At 31.6% G+C, this 9882-nt stretch overlaps 1 long non-coding RNA gene across 1 annotated transcript; it reads left to right on the forward strand.

Moving 5' to 3' along the window:
• The first annotated feature begins 936 nt into the window (after positions 1 to 936).
• LOC111640174 lies at positions 937 to 4111 on the forward strand. Its single transcript, XR_002759232.1, has 3 exons — positions 937 to 1014; positions 3641 to 3843; positions 3917 to 4111. It is a non-coding gene; the product is annotated as an uncharacterized LOC111640174 (long non-coding RNA).
• The last annotated feature ends 5771 nt before the right edge of the window (positions 4112 to 9882 follow it).

Raw genomic sequence — 9882 nt, forward strand, 5'->3', positions numbered from 1 at the left:
TAGACAATGGAAAAAAATTTCAAAATAAAAAATTATCGTCTGATCGCGCTTTCTATGAAATGCTAATGCAAAGTAAGCGGACCCAAACAAAACGACTGCATTGAATGCCTGAAAATCATTCTGCACGCCTCTATCTTATTGTTAATCATTTCCTTACAGAATCTTCGCTGGTAAAGCTGTTTTATCAGAACGGTAGCAATAGCTTAGCTGCAGTGCAAAAATTTAGCGTCTAAAAAATTGAGAAAATACAAGTACTAAGAATACTTTCCGTGTGCAGACGCCGTGAGCTTCCGGTGATCTTCCTTTTTATATCTTTTCGTGCGAGAGCGGACACGTCATCGACTCTTGTTGACGATGACGGTGCATTCTTCATACTTAAATGTAAACTTCCTCAGCTAGTTGTCACACAAGCGGCGAAATTCGATATAGTTTAAATTCCTCGGTTTTTTCCCGAAGTTAATTAACAGAAAATTTAGATGTTTAAGCGGCCCGTACAAATCCGAAAAATCCTCACATATATGTAATGTTGTAGTAGTTCAAATACAATATAAATTTGTATGTTTAAAATTCAGTGTAATTCAGTTTGCAGATCGCTTGACCAGATATAAAATGCTTAGGGGCAAGAAGCCCTTTATTAACTGTAGAAGAACTGTACTTTCGATGAAAACAGAAATTCAGAGTCAAATGGATAACTAGTACGACTCTATTGTTAAAGGAAAAATATAATGTAGGAAGGCAAACTACTATTAATTTGAAGTAAGGAGAAGATATATTGAATAAAATAAATAGAAATATGATTAAAAAAATTGCAGCTTGACATTCTGAGAAAATAATTATCGTTTATTTAATTATTGACGTGTGCATAATTACATTAAAAAAAAACTAATTTTTCATTGACATATAAAATCGCTATATCTGACCTTTTCCCGGGCAAACAGAGGATGTTGCGACATTCTAATTTCTAACAGTAAGAATGAATCAGATGTAAATTAGGTCGTGAATTGATTGAATCAGGTAAGTATATCTTAATATGCCTAATATTAAGAGCAGCATTCGAAATTGCTTGTTGCTTGTTATAAATTGTTTTTACTCATTTTTCCAGTTATATTATCGTTATCTCTATTATAGTGTAAAATTAATATATAATTACTCGGTGTTAATTTGTTACATTTTGACTGCTGCAGTCTTTCAATGAAACGTAAAAATGAAGTATTACGGTTGGTTAATATTTTCTTTATTCTTTACTAGAAATATAAAACAAATATTTTTAATTGGCTGCAATTTGAAAAAATTGTAGATCTATAAATTCCCTGTGTTGTCCGTCAGTTCGTCAACCTGTCTTACCTTAATTCATAAACGGAATTAGACAAATAAAACAGATAACCAGACGTAGATAGATAAGGGGCAATACGCTTCAATTATCTATATACGCACTTCTAATGCGAACTGAAAGTCACATCATTATTTTAATTTAGGCCTATACATTTGTCCCTGAAAGCTGTTAAACAGGTTACCGGCACGACTCTATTACAAGTTGTAAATTAAAAATAAATTAACTTTAACAATGTGTTGTCGAATATTTTGAACTATTTATTTATTTTAGGTTTTAAGTAAAGCTTTAAACATTATATACTTTGTCAAAACTAACGACTTCGCCCCACAATATAAATATCTGAAAATCGTTGTACGAAAACAATTACTCTGCGATGAAAATGAATAATAATAATAAGTTTCAATAAAAATGATAAAATGTAAATTTAATTTTATCATAATGAGTTTGATTGGATTTCGTTTATTCTGAAATCGCAGCAATGCGTGACTGGTAAGCTACTAATAAATAAAATGTTTATTGAGGCTCCCCCACTCGAAATGCAATTCTATTTCTCACTTTTATTTCTTCATCCCGTTGACTTTTATCTGCCAAAACTTAATATAAACAATGTGCTAATACACAAATTTCCCTGCAAAATTTCTTAGATTTTTTGACGAAAGTTATTTACCTTTAAATTGGGTGAACAAAATTTTTTTTCTGTTGTATATGACAGAAAGTATTAGAAATAAAAATCTAAAACACGATAAAATGATCTATAGTCTATTTATCTGTTAATTAAAAAATACGGAAAGCGAAAATAAATTGCGAAAAAATATAGGGTTTAATTAATTCTACGTTTTTTTTTAACAAAGGGACAACGTTCATAACCAATTATTACCATAATTGAACAAACACAACATCAAATTCACTCCATACAGAAATTGAATATGATTTATATCACCATAACATTAAGTATTGTACAAGTGGATCGTTTGCCAATACACTATGTAGTTATAAATAAACTGACTCTATTCAAACTTTCTAGCGCCCGTTCCGCTGATCAGATTTTGATAAAACTCTGTGTAGACAATGGAAAAAAATTTCAAAATAAAAAATTATCGTCTGATCGCGCTTTCTATGAAATGCTAATGCAAAGTAAGCGGACCCAAACAAAACGACTGCATTGAATGCCTGAAAATCATTTTGCACGCCTTTATCTTATTGTTAATCATTTCCTTACAGAATCTTCGCTGGTAAAGCTGTTTTATCAGAACGGTAGCAATAGCTTAGCTGCAGTGCAAAAATTTAGCGTCTAAAAAATTGAGAAAATACAAGTACTAAGAATACTTTCCGTGTGCAGACGCCGTGAGCTTCCGGTGATCTTCCTTTTTATATCTTTTCGTGCGAGAGCGGACACGTCATCGACTCTTGTTGACGATGACGGTGCATTCTTCATACTTAAATGTAAACTTCCTCAGCTAGTTGTCACACAAGCGGCGAAATTCGATATAGTTTAAATTCCTCGGTTTTTTCCCGAAGTTAATTAACAGAAAATTTAGATGTTTAAGCGGCCCGTACAAATCCGAAAAATCCTCACATATATGTAATGTTGTAGTAGTTCAAATACAATATAAATTTGTATGTTTAAAATTCAGTGTAATTCAGTTTGCAGATCGCTTGACCAGATATAAAATGCTTAGGGGCAAGAAGCCCTTTATTAACTGTAGAAGAACTGTACTTTCGATGAAAACAGAAATTCAGAGTCAAATGGATAACTAGTACGACTCTATTGTTAAAGGAAAAATATAATGTAGGAAGGCAAACTACTATTAATTTGAAGTAAGGAGAAGATATATTGAATAAAATAAATAGAAATATGATTAAAAAAATTGCAGCTTGACATTCTGAGAAAATAATTATCGTTTATTTAATTATTGACGTGTGCATAATTACATTAAAAAAAAACTAATTTTTCATTGACATATAAAATCGCTATATCTGACCTTTTCCCGGGCAAACAGAGGATGTTGCGACATTCTAATTTCTAACACNATATTTATTTCTCACTCGTTAAAATTGACAATTAATCAACTTCCATTTATACCTATAAATTTTATAAAATAATATTTTTCTGATCACTTATGATTAAAAAAGATGACATGATGTAACAAATGTCAACGTGACAGTAATCATTGCCATTGAAACAGTGAATCCAAACTGCATCAATGCTAACCTATTAAGATAATCAATTATAGCAACAGTTTATAAGTGTTAAATTAATTAAACCTATTAAGTTATTAAACAATGTAATTGAATTTTTTATTTCAGACATTTTCCAGAATATAATTCAAACAAATATGTTCACCTTTATATACAGCAGTATAGCAAAGGAGTTATGGAAATATCCCTGGGTTCTGGATATGTTCCAATGCATCAGTACAACAATTATAAATAAACCATATCTACTGATTTTATTATTTATTATTATTTTCGTCATGTATTTTTCGTTATCAACTTATAATAAAGTCGTCGTAAGTATAATTAAAGAAATATTTGTTGTTTAAAACATATTATTTACATTTCAACGGTAATTTATCGATGTAGGACATGACGGATATCGGTTATGAGGATAGAAGAATGAATGCGAGGGAATTACATAGAAAACGAATGCAGTTATTAAAAGAAACAAATAGATTAAGAAGTGCAAAAGAATATCCTCCTGCTTATCCAAATGGATGGATAACTTTATTAGAATCCAGGGATCTACCTGTTGGGAAGTGCAAGCCTGTAACTGCCTTAGGTAAGATATTTCGACATTACATGAATTATTCGTTTTCAAGATTTTCTGTAATATAATCATAAAACTATAAAACATTTTACATTTTTTACTTTTTTCACGACATTTGAATAACGATTTAAGTATCTTTATTCGAATATGATTGGAACTTGATGGTTTCAATGGACCAGAATTTTATACGGAATGCTCTATTAGTAAATTGGAAGTATTTTACGGTTTTTGATGAAAAGCCATTGGGACCGGGTTACGCGAACTCGTCGGGATTTTGTTCTTCATTAACATGGACAAAGTGCAATTTTAATTATTGGAGACTTATTGTGATTTTATTGTGATAGGTCTATCTTATCTTTTAAATCACGACCCCAGGAGAATTCCGATGCTGGTTTCATAGTTCGTTGGTGATGTTGGTTCGTTAAAGCAGCAAAACTTTGATCGGTTTTCTGACGTTTTGACCACTTGGTCTTTGCATCATGATGAAGTTGTAATTATGGGTGATTTCAATGTCCATATACGAGTAGAAGTCGTTTTGTGCTTGAACGTGGCATCGCCAAACGTTTTCGATGTTAGACGTCAAAGGGCTTAAATGTTGATTCGGCTTTAGACAGCTTTGCGATGGCGGATTAAACAACATCTAATTCTTTTTAATGGTCGAAATATGAAAGACTATCCGAGCCGATTAAGATTATTGTCAAATCTACGTAGCCCTGTTATGGTCATCTCTGAATATTTTGTCTTTGCGTTAGCGTCTTTTTTGTTGAATCTTTTACATTCTCTAAATATTTTCCAGTGTGAATTTATTTATCTATTCCTAAGACACTTCCTTTGGTTGGAATTACGTATTGTTTGGAATGACTGAAAATTTGAAATATTTGAAGATGCAGTTAAACAGTGTTGTTAGAATAAAAATTTTAAATTCGAACTGGTTTATAATTTTTACAACTCAATTATATCTGATTTATATTCTATTGCAAAGAGACATGACGTATTAATTTAAGGCGTTAAATATAATATGAATAATCGTACCGCTTAGTTTAATGAGTATTGTTATAAACGGAAAAAGGCGAAGAATTATGCTTTTAAGAAATTTCATTGACTAAACAATCAGGCCTGCCTTAATTTTTTTTAAATTTAAAAAACAGAATATGATTTATTTGTCGGGGCATAAAACGTAAAATGTTATTGTAAATTTGTCTTACAACTGAGAAGTTTAGAGATTCCAGAACATTTTGGTATCGTGTAAGCCGACATCAGGATGTCAAAAGTTCTCCAGACCGTGAAATTTTTTATGTAGATTGCTTCAATTATTATAAGCAGTTATTCTGTTTAAATGCATCGAATTTACTTGAGATTCCACCATTCTCAGTGGCTTTTACAACGGCTGATTCTTTTTTGAATTTCGTCACATCTTTTTATTTTATTCTTTGTTTTTGACCAATCAGGCTTTTGTTTCCTAGAAAGGTGAAGTAATTTGTCATCTAGAAGTCCTCCTACTCTCTTATCAATGAACAATGATATGCATCCACGTGACATGAATAGCATACCATCAGTCATATAACACCATCGAAAAAGGGAAAAACGACGAGCATTCCCCTTATCTTTTCTTTGCATGTTGTGAGATTTATAATATATAATTGATACATTTTTTATTCTAATTTGTTTCTCTAAATTATTTTAAATTAAAATTACTGAAAATTTCGAAAGGGAATCCCTAAAATAAAAATATAAAAAAAGACAAAATTTGTTTACAAAGTTGGTTGATATATAAACAATCTGTGTCACGTTTGCATATGCATTATTGAGATATAATACAAAACAAATTTATTTTAAAACGTTCTCGCTTGAATATAAAGTTCCAGGAAGTGCACTCCATTTAGAGTTGAATAGATTTCAATTAAGTCCCTTTTTGTTAAAAGATATAGTAAATTTCTTATTTGAATAATGGATAGTGAGAATTTACCAGCTATATCATTAAGTTAATTACAGTCGACCCCCCTATAACGTGCGTTTCTATAACGAAAATTCCTATAACGTAGCGAAAAAATTGTAGCAATATTCATATAAAGGAACTCCTAAAACGTCGTCGCGACAAAATTGATAGACTCTTGACCAATAGTGGACGAGCAGCCGAACTATTTTCCTCCTACCTGCGCCACGACACAGAGCGACTAAATTCAGTTCAATATCCTCTGTGCAGTATTATATATAATTTACATATAAATTAGGTACTGTACACATAATTATATATTAATTATATATAAATTAAGTACTGTATATATAATTATATATTAACTTAATTTATTGTAACTTTATTATAATTTTATATATGCTTTCCGCCGACTGGCGCCACGCTACGGAGAGTTTACGCTAGTAAGTTGAGTTTATTATCGTCTGTACAGTATGTAAATTAGGTACCGTAAGTCTAATACAGCAGTAATTTTATACATTTCTTGTGAAAGAAACATTTCTTATTCAACGGCCATAAAAATTATTTTTATTAATGATGTCTCCAAAGGTCAAGTTATTTTTCTGCGAGAAATTCGTTATCAGAAATCGCGGCAGCCGAGTGTTTTTAATCACAATACTCGGCTGATAGCATTAAACAGATAATAAAAACTTTTCGTTATCGAACTCAATTTATTACAAACAATTGCAGTACAAATGTGTACAATTTTATTTATCACACACTGTAAACTTAATTTAACGTTATACATTCAAATATTTTACATTTTTTGCAAGAAAACTCATTAACTCGACAGATCAGAAAATTAAACTAAAAAAATCGCAACAAAAATGTTCAGCTCCGAAGAAAGGCTTCAAGTAATAATCTACAAGACAGGACATTATTTCCTAAGAATTCTTGTCCTGCTTTTACGGCATGTAAAAGATCAAAAGCATGCTTCAGTTCAGTAGCGTAGCGTAGGGGAGGGCGGCAAAATTTCACAACAAATAATAATAATATTCTGTAAGAATTTGAACCATTTTATTTCATATTTTCGTCCACGTACGATTCGGACCGATTGAAATGAGCACGGAATAGTGTTACCATCCGACTTGTTAAACCTGTCTAGTTTTTTTTTTGCTCGTACGATTCATTCGTAATCATATACACCTCCACAATCCAATANTTTCCAACGTTGCAAGATTTGGCTACATTGCGCCAAATGTGGCTACTTTTTTTGTTTGACGTAAAAAATATTATTTGGCGCTTTGGCTACTTTTGGGCTACATATTATTTATATTAGTTGAATAAAAATGCACTTTAAAATGATATTTCGTTGCTTATTATTAATTAGAGACTCAAATAAAACAAATATTTGTGTTTTTCAAATAAATTTTTGTCTCCTTTATAATAAATGAATTTATCTATTTCTAATAAAAAATTAAAAGTGTCTGTAGAAGTAATTTTTAAAATATTCTTTTTCTTGATAACGTTTTAGTACTTATTATTATAATCTAGACATGATAATCCTTAAATATACTTGTATATTGAACCACAAGTATATATTATATGTACAGTACTTGGGGCCAGTAGCGTAGCGTGGGTGTCAGCCGCCCGGAGCGGAGGAAAATTTCACCGCCCCCTTATTTAGGTATCTTAATTTAAAAGACTAAAATTCAGTTTCATCACAGAATAAGTAATGAAAAATTCCGTGCTAGTGTTGCCATTTTTTTAAAATCGCCGACCCTGATGGCAGGTGAGGTTTGTCGGAACAGAAGTTCCTGACGCATGCGTATATCATTTTGAAATGCGAAGAATAATTTGCAGTGCATGTCCGTTCTAAATCAGTTACAGTTACGGACTAGGGAGGCTTGGATAGGAATAACGCAAGTGACCTAGCCCTATTGGATAGTGGAGGTGTATATGATTACAAATGAATCGCACAATCAAAAAAAAAAAAAAACAAAAAACAAAAAACAAAAATAAAAAAAGGTCAACAGGTTGCGCATGATATCCCCGGACGGCGAGTCGATTCGCGGACTATCCGGATGGATGGTAACACTATTGCTGTGCTCATTTCAATCAGTCCGAGTCGTAGGTAGACGAAAACCCCTTATCTTTTCTTTGCATGTTGTGAGATTTATAATATATAATTGATACATTTTTTATTCTAATTTGTTTCTCTAAATTATTTTAAATTAAAATTACTGAAAATTTCGAAAGGGAATCCCTAAAATAAAAATATAAAAAAAGACAAAATTTGTTTACAAAGTTGGTTGATATATAAACAATCTGTGTCACGTTTGCATATGCATTATTGAGATATAATACAAAACAAATTTATTTTAAAACGTTCTCGCTTGAATATAAAGTTCCAGGAAGTGCACTCCATTTAGAGTTGAATAGATTTCAATTAAGTCCCTTTTTGTTAAAAGATATAGTAAATTTCTTATTTGAATAATGGATAGTGAGAATTTACCAGCTATATCATTAAGTTAATTACAGTCGACCCCCCTATAACGTGCGTTTCTATAACGAAAATTCCTATAACGTAGCGAAAAAATTGTAGCAATATTCATATAAAGGAACTCCTAAAACGTCGTCGCGACAAAATTGATAGACTCTTGACCAATAGTGGACGAGCAGCCGAACTATTTTCCTCCTACCTGCGCCACGACACAGAGCGACTAAATTCAGTTCAATATCCTCTGTGCAGTATTATATATAATTTACATATAAATTAGGTACTGTACACATAATTATATATTAATTATATATAAATTAAGTACTGTATATATAATTATATATTAACTTAATTTATTGTAACTTTATTATAATTTTATATATGCTTTCCGCCGACTGGCGCCACGCTACGGAGAGTTTACGCTAGTAAGTTGAGTTTATTATCGTCTGTACAGTATGTAAATTAGGTACCGTAAGTCTAATACAGCAGTAATTTTATACATTTCTTGTGAAAGAAACATTTCTTATTCAACGGCCATAAAAATTATTTTTATTAATGATGTCTCCAAAGGTCAAGTTATTTTTCTGCGAGAAATTCGTTATCAGAAATCGCGGCAGCCGAGTGTTTTTAATCACAATACTCGGCTGATAGCATTAAACAGATAATAAAAACTTTTCGTTATCGAACTCAATTTATTACAAACAATTGCAGTACAAATGTGTACAATTTTATTTATCACACACTGTAAACTTAATTTAACGTTATACATTCAAATATTTTACATTTTTTGCAAGAAAACTCATTAACTCGACAGATCAGAAAATTAAACTAAAAAAATCGCAACAAAAATGTTCAGCTCCGAAGAAAGGCTTCAAGTAATAATCTACAAGACAGGACATTATTTCCTAAGAATTCTTGTCCTGCTTTTACGGCATGTAAAAGATCAAAAGCATGCTTCAGTTCAGTAGCGTAGCGTAGGGGAGGGCGGCAAAATTTCACAACAAATAATAATAATATTCTGTAAGAATTTGAACCATTTTATTTCATATTTTCGTCCACGTACGATTCGGACCGATTGAAATGAGCACGGAATAGTGTTACCATCCGACTTGTTAAACCTGTCTAGTTTTTTTTTTGCTCGTACGATTCATTCGTAATCATATACACCTCCAATATCCAATAGAGCTAGGTCACTTGCGTTATTCCTATCCAAGTCTCCCTAGTCGCTAACTGTATCTGATTTAGAATTGGCATGCACTGCACATTATTCTTCGCATTGCAAAATGACATACGCATGCGTCAGGAACTTCTGTTCGAACAAACCTCACCTGCCGTCCGGGTCAGCGATTTTAAAAAGGTGGCAACACTAG

Source organism: Centruroides sculpturatus, unplaced genomic scaffold (assembly GCF_000671375.1).
Source record: "Centruroides sculpturatus isolate CEXI.00-Female unplaced genomic scaffold, Cexi_2.0 scaffold1217, whole genome shotgun sequence".
NCBI lineage: Eukaryota > Metazoa > Arthropoda > Arachnida > Scorpiones > Buthidae > Centruroides > Centruroides sculpturatus.